A 6,951-nucleotide genomic window follows, 5' to 3' on the forward strand; every position below is an offset into this window, starting at 1 on the left:
CCAACAATACGTGTATGCTGCACACCCATTGGTTACTTTTATTTGCTAATTCCCTCTAGTGTTCTCTAGAATTGTTACATTGTATCTCTTGTCACAAAGGTGTATGTATTTCCTGTGCTTCTCAACTTCATCTAGTAGACCCCAATGTGGAATTTTACTACAACCCATAATAAAAGAACATTCAGAAGAAGAAACAAAAGTCTAAAAATGTTTTCTATTTCCACAATTTGCGCAAAAACAATGTACATGCAGACTTGCTGGTTGAATGGCCATGCAGATGTTGTTTATAAATAGACCCGTAAGTATCGCAATCTACATATGCCAATTCTCAATGGGTGCAGCCCACCTATTCACCCCTCACATCCCCATCCTAATATTGTACAACCAATACAGTCCAGATAATTCTCTGTTATTCGTCTACAGAGCAACCCACATAAATCACATGACCACACCAAGGAGGATGGAGGAAGACCAGAGTCACATGACTGAGAAGATACTAAACCTCACTCTGGAGATCATCTACCTGCTGACCGGAGAGGTGAGGAGCATTCTGGGAGGTCACATGACATCACTCTTATCTCTATTAATAAAACACAGACCTGACCTGAGAGGTGAGGAGGATTCTGGGAGTCTAACATGATATTCCTATTGGTTCCTCAATACAGAGATTTCCTCTTCTGAAGTCAGGTGCTCATATGACCATCACAGTGCCTCCATGTGACTCCCTAAACCCTGAGAGACACAACATGCAGAAGATTCTAGAAGTCACCAAGAAGATGATGGAGCTGCTGACAGGAGAGGTGAGCGGTGCCGGGAATTCTGGGACATTCTCCAGTAACAGACAAGGGATGTGTCTGGATGGTGACTGTATCATTGTGTGTGTCAGGTTCCTATAAGGTGTCAGGGTGTCACTGTCTATTTCTCCATGGAGGAGTGGGAGTATTTAGAAGGACACAAGGATCTCTACAAGGACGTCATGATGGACAATCAGCCGCCCCTCACATCACCGGGTAAGAGGAGACTTTATTGTAAAGGAGAGAGCAGTACGGAGGATCCACCTAGATCCCCCATCATCTGATAAACACATAGAAACAATGGATTCAGTCAGTGTGTGTGTTTCCTACAGATGGATCCAGTCATGGAAACCCACCAGAGAGATGTCCCCGTCCTCTGTATTCCCGGGATTCCACACAGGAAGATCACACCATCCCTCACCATCATCAGGTAGATAAGGAACAATTATTCTTAGTCATTATTTGTACACCGTATGCTTGTTACAATAAATGTTTTATTAAATTTTCAGGGTGGAAACCTTGGGGATGATAATATTGTTGTTAAAGAGGAGGATGAGGAGTATGGAGTGATGGAGGAGTTTTCAGAAGGACACAAGGATGTGATGGAGCCACCTAATACCAGGAACCCACCAGAGAGATGTCCCCGTCCTCTGTATTCCCAGGATTCCACACAGGAAGATCACACCATCCCTCACCATGGCAAGGTTGGTAGGACAGAGCTTCTAGAACATGGATTTTTTTATGTGATGTTGCAATGTTGAAGTTTATTCTTTACAGGTGATATTTTCTCTCATTTCCTTGATTTAGAGTGGAGATCCAATCGATATAGAATTTGAGGTGAAATCAGAAGAAGAAGAGGCGTATGTGAGGGATGATCAGCAGTCTATGGAGGAGGATGGAATAACGGGGACATTTATAGAGGAGGACACTCCTACAGAGATCAGCACAGGTGGGTCATGAACACTAAATCCATTCCTCCACCCATACTGCTCACTGATTGGTCCAGAGTAGGGCGGGGACTGGGTGATATCAGCCTGTAATCCCCTGGTCACTTTCCTGAGCTGTGTTCCCCGTCCTGTATTCCTGGATTTCTCTCGGATAATCTTTGTTCAGAGGTCATATCAGAGAATTGCTCTATGCCAACATCCCAAATGAATCAACAACCATATACTGTATGTAACTGGGACTTTAAAAGGCACGTGTTCAATGAATGTGGTAACAATAGGAAAAGGTAGAGTTAAAATCACACTCTCTTTATTAAATAATATTAAAAACCATACATCATGACCATGTTGGCACCAAATCGTCATACAATATACTACTACTGTCTTTCTGTATCACATAGATTGTAAATAGCTTTCCTTTAGAAATGACAGTATTCACATGGAATTGTCCAACGCTTTTCAAACACTTGTCTTCTCCAGGGTTACATGCAATATGCTATATGATACGAAGACCAAAGCAAATATTAGCCCTGTAGATTTTTTTTATGAACTGCTGCCTTAACCTCCTTAGCGGTATTCCCGAGTGTAGCTCGGGGTAAAATTTGAGTACCAAAAGCGGTAACCCCGAGCTACACTCAGGCTTACCATGCGGCATTGCTCATGGTGTCCCTGCAGCACTTACCTTGTCCTTCGCTCCCGCGATGTGTCCCCTGCAGCGTCCCCGGCCATCTCCTCCGTCCGATGCCAGCATCCGCCTTCCGTGTTCCGGTCTATGTGACGTCGGGACGTACGGGCACCGGAACCGGCGGCAAATTTGACATTTTTAAAAAATTTCATTTTTTTTAAAATGATTATTACATAGTAAAACATTGCTGTTTCAATGCATTTCACATACATTTTGTCCCGAGTGCTTTGTCCTGTGCCCTGCCTGCATTTTGACTGTTCTTTCTGCCTGGAAACGTAGAAAAGTCCATGGCGTCCAAAAAGCGTCCCTTTAGGTTAAAAGTGGTTTTAGACCGGCTAGAGAACAGCGATAGTAAATCAGAACCACTTGCAGAATTGAGTGATAATGATTCGTGGGGGAAATTCGTCATCAGACACTGAAAACGATTTTGCGACTTTGCTCAGTGATGTGCGAATTTGCCTCTGTATTTCACATTTCAGTGTTTTTGGTTTGATTTTATTATTGAATTAAATGTATTATTATTATATTATTATTTTTTATGATTATTTATTAAATTATAATTTATGATTTCGTGTTTCAAATTTTTATCCTACCCGGGATGTTTACTAGACTCTTGTCTGACAGATTTCAGTGAGTTATTCCTAAAAATTACAGCCTACAATAAAAAACTACATATTTCCATGCAAAAAAAAAAAATGTACCGCTTTCAGCACCAAAAATCGGAAATAATCAGACCACCAGGGAGGTTAATGACCCATCATGGAACCCACCAAGTCCTCAATTTTTAGGGGGGGGGGGCGTCACAAGGGTTGCTATTAATGCACACAGTTGGACTCTGTGTCTGAATTGCGTATGCTTCCCAAGATATTCATCCAACATCACAAAGGGATCCAAGATCATACAGATGTAATTCATACGTTACCATTTGTATGTATGTCCACCTGAGAGTAGTTAGAAGCCCATGTGATTGAAATCTACATCTAGTTACATGGTATTATCAAAGTACTTGTCCAATTTGTCCGCAACGCAAGAGTATCCAGGATTATGTATCCTCTATATGACCCTTGTGATGCGGACAGATTGGGCAAGTACTTTGATAATAACATAGATGTAGATTTCAATCACATGGGCAGCACAGTGGCTAAATGGTTAGCACTTCCGCCTGGCAGTACTCGGGTCGTTGGTTCAAATCCCAGCCACGGCACCACCTGCCTGGAGTTTGCATGTTCTCCCTGTGCCTGCGTGGGTTTCCTCCGGGTACTCTGGTTTCCTCCCAGACTCCAAAAGACATGCTAGGAGGTTAATTGGCTCCGGTCTAAATTGCCCCTAGTATGTGTATGTATGAATGTGAGTTAGGGACCTTAGATTGTACACCCCTTGAGGGTTAGGGACTGATGTGAATGTACAATATATATGTAAAACGCTGCATAAATTGACAGCGGTATATAAGTACCTGAAATAAATAAATACAATAAATTACTCTCAGGTGGACATACATACAAACTTTAACTTACAAACTACATGTATATGATCTTGGATCCCTTTCTGATGTGGATTAATTGGATGAATATCTTGGGAACAGTACACAAGCTGTTGTGTCAGGAATGGACTCACCATTAGTGGTGGGACTCATCTGCCGCGTGGGCTGCAGTATCAGGGCTGGCCAGCGGGTGCTCTCAGCAACCAGAAGCTCACTCCTGCAATCAGCCATCACCTGAGGCTGATTGCAGGAGGTGTATTTAAGGAATGGCCAGACCTGCAGTCAGTGCCTTGGTGTATGTTTCTCATGAGCCCCTGTACCTGCATCCTGTCTGCTTCCTGCCTGATCCTGACTCTGCTTTGATCCTGACTCTGAACGAACTCCACCTGTCCTGACCTCGACTATTCCTGACCACTCTTCCGCTCGCTCCTGGTACCCTGTTTGCCCATTTGCTACCGACCCGGCCTGCCCGACTACGTTTGGGTGTATATATGGTTATCTGTTGGAGGTTGGGTTGTTTGCACTGTGTTATGTTTACCTTGCACTGCGTTCATGTTGTTTAGTCTTTAATAAATTGTCTTATTTACACTATACCTGAAGCCTGCGTTTCCCTGTGTCAGTCCACACACCTCTGGTCATACCTGGAGCCCTGACATGTTGGTTTATGTAGCAACCCTTGTGACTGTACCCTGGGGATCAAAGACTTAGTGAGTTCTATGGTTCTTAAGGCTGCATGTCACATACAAATCACGGCGACTAGCTAACCAGGGCATGGTCCGTGACTTGGGGTGAAAAGGGAATGAGGGGGACTTACTTTGAGCATATAAGACTGGCAGTGATACACTTTCACTACCCGCACTACCTCTGGCCACCACTAGAGGGAGACTCCACTCCAATCCAGCTGGCTGACCACACACAGGCAGATACAAATCTTATATACAATCTGGTGCACTCTAAGGGTTGAGGAGAAGCCTAGCAAATGACACACCTTTCTAGGATTCCTCCAGCTATCATACAAACTAGAACCCCCAATGTTAATCACTCTTCCACTGTCCACACACCCCCGCACCAGACACACAACAAACGGTAGCTTGCCACCACCCAACAGTTAGACTGGTGTGCTGGGCCACCACACACACACAGATCTCCGTCTGGCAGATCTGCTACTTAACAATCTGCATGCAATTTGCCATCACGCAGTGCAATTGCATACAGATTGGCAATGAACTTAGACTGGGAACTATAGACACTACAATACAACAATCTCTCCGGAGATATGAGCCCGAGCTTAGTACACAGAAGTCACTTATTCATTTTATGATTTAATATCCTGAAAGTGGGCGGTGCATAAAATATGTACAAAGAAAAATGGAGTTAGAGAAAATACAAAAAAGGCTATTTGCTGTGAAAATAAAAAGGGAATAAAAACAGAAATAAAACTTTTACCAAGATTTATCCCGCAACTGGAGCAAATCAGAGAAAGTCCACGATTCTCCAGTCATATGGAACTGGCTCCGTACAAATCACCCCGTCCATATCTCAGGGTCCTCAATTTATTGGGATATGGATGTGGGTGGGACTTTAGCCCTTGGCCAATCAACCCTGGAGGATGTTCTCCTCCCAGCCCACAGGACATTCTGGGTTCTGATGTGCCCAGAGCTGAATGGGCCAGAAATGGTTGTGGTGGCTGAGTCAAGGATAGGGTTCCAGACACCAATGCATTCAATCCGATTGTGACAGTACCAATCACTGTTCAGATGTCACAATCAAAACAATTTTGTGTTTCTCTGGGATTCTACAGAGGCTACAAATACAGTTTTACATGCAGATGTAGCCTACAGTGTGTCCAATCAGAAGGAAGTATTTTCATCTATCTGCAACTAATATTTTAGCTTTTATGAGAGATGAACTATATTCCTCTGATCTGTGGATATAAACCAAAAGTGGCAGATGTTTTGGAGCCTTTTCCCGGTCTGCTGGTTGGCTATGGCTAGAGCTCCTTTAGAATTTAAGAAGGTGAAAAATCCATGTCCACCTCGATGTGAAAGTTGTATTGGCATCTAGATGTCACCTCTGGCCTAGAAGCTTGCTCTGTCCTTTCAGACAATAGTTGAATACTGTATGGAGTTTTGATGCTAAATTGTCCATGATGCATGGTTTTATCATCATTATTGTTATTATTTAATAAAGAAAGTATGATTTCACCTTTTCCTATTGTTACCACATTCATTGTACATTTGTCTTTGTTCTCGATGCTGCAGACACAATTTATGTATCTAAACTGGGTTTATGGAGATTCTGGGGTTTGGCTGGCAGAAAAATGTTGGTTTTCACCATAAGCATTGCTCTACCTAGGCACCTGGGGTGTGATTTGGGTCTTCTGCCCCATGTCTGGGTCTAGTAAGATCTCGGACAGGATTACTTGCTCTGTTATCTGCTGGCTGTGCCGGGTGGAGGGATATGTCTGTATAGTCTCAGACCCAAGTCACTGAGTGCAGTCTCAGGAGATGGGAGGCAGCGGTGTGGGATCTCTGCAACTTGTCTACAGTAAACATTTAATCTTCCACTGATTACTAAATACCAATATTATGAGTCCTGATCCTTATACTGTATAATTTATATTGTACATTACATACTCCTGACCCCTGCACTATATACTCTGTTGTACATTACATACTCCTGACCCCTGCACTATATACTCTGTTGTACATTACATACTCCTGACCCCTGCACTATATACTCTATGTTGTACATTCCATAGTCCTGACTTCTGCTCTCCCCCCTCCCCCCACTGCTATATATACACATAATATGGATTCCCTTTTGTTTCCTCCCAGCTGGACATTTTATATCGGATGATGTGATTGGAGCACAGACTTTTACATGGTGATAATAATGTGATAACATCCTCCAACTTTGGACCCTTAAACAGAAAGTGATAATGAGGGAGGAGTCAATACCCCGATGATGGTGGTCTTCAGGATCAGTCCAGTCTTCATCTTGGTTGGTCTCCCCCCATCCTCACTCTCTGACCTCTGGTGGGGCTCA

At 43.3% G+C, this 6,951-nt stretch overlaps 1 protein-coding gene across 1 annotated transcript in view; it reads left to right on the forward strand.

Annotated features, from left to right (window-relative positions):
- LOC149429876 (uncharacterized) overlaps positions 1 to 6,951 on the forward strand; it is a 210,306-nt gene that overhangs the window by 198,230 nt on the left and 5,125 nt on the right. The gene's annotated exons all lie outside the window — the stretch shown is intronic.

Source organism: Staurois parvus, unplaced genomic scaffold, assembly GCF_062004578.1.
Source record: "Staurois parvus isolate SC_StPar_1 unplaced genomic scaffold, SC_StPar_1.0 ptg002686l, whole genome shotgun sequence".
Lineage (NCBI taxonomy): Eukaryota > Metazoa > Chordata > Amphibia > Anura > Ranidae > Staurois > Staurois parvus.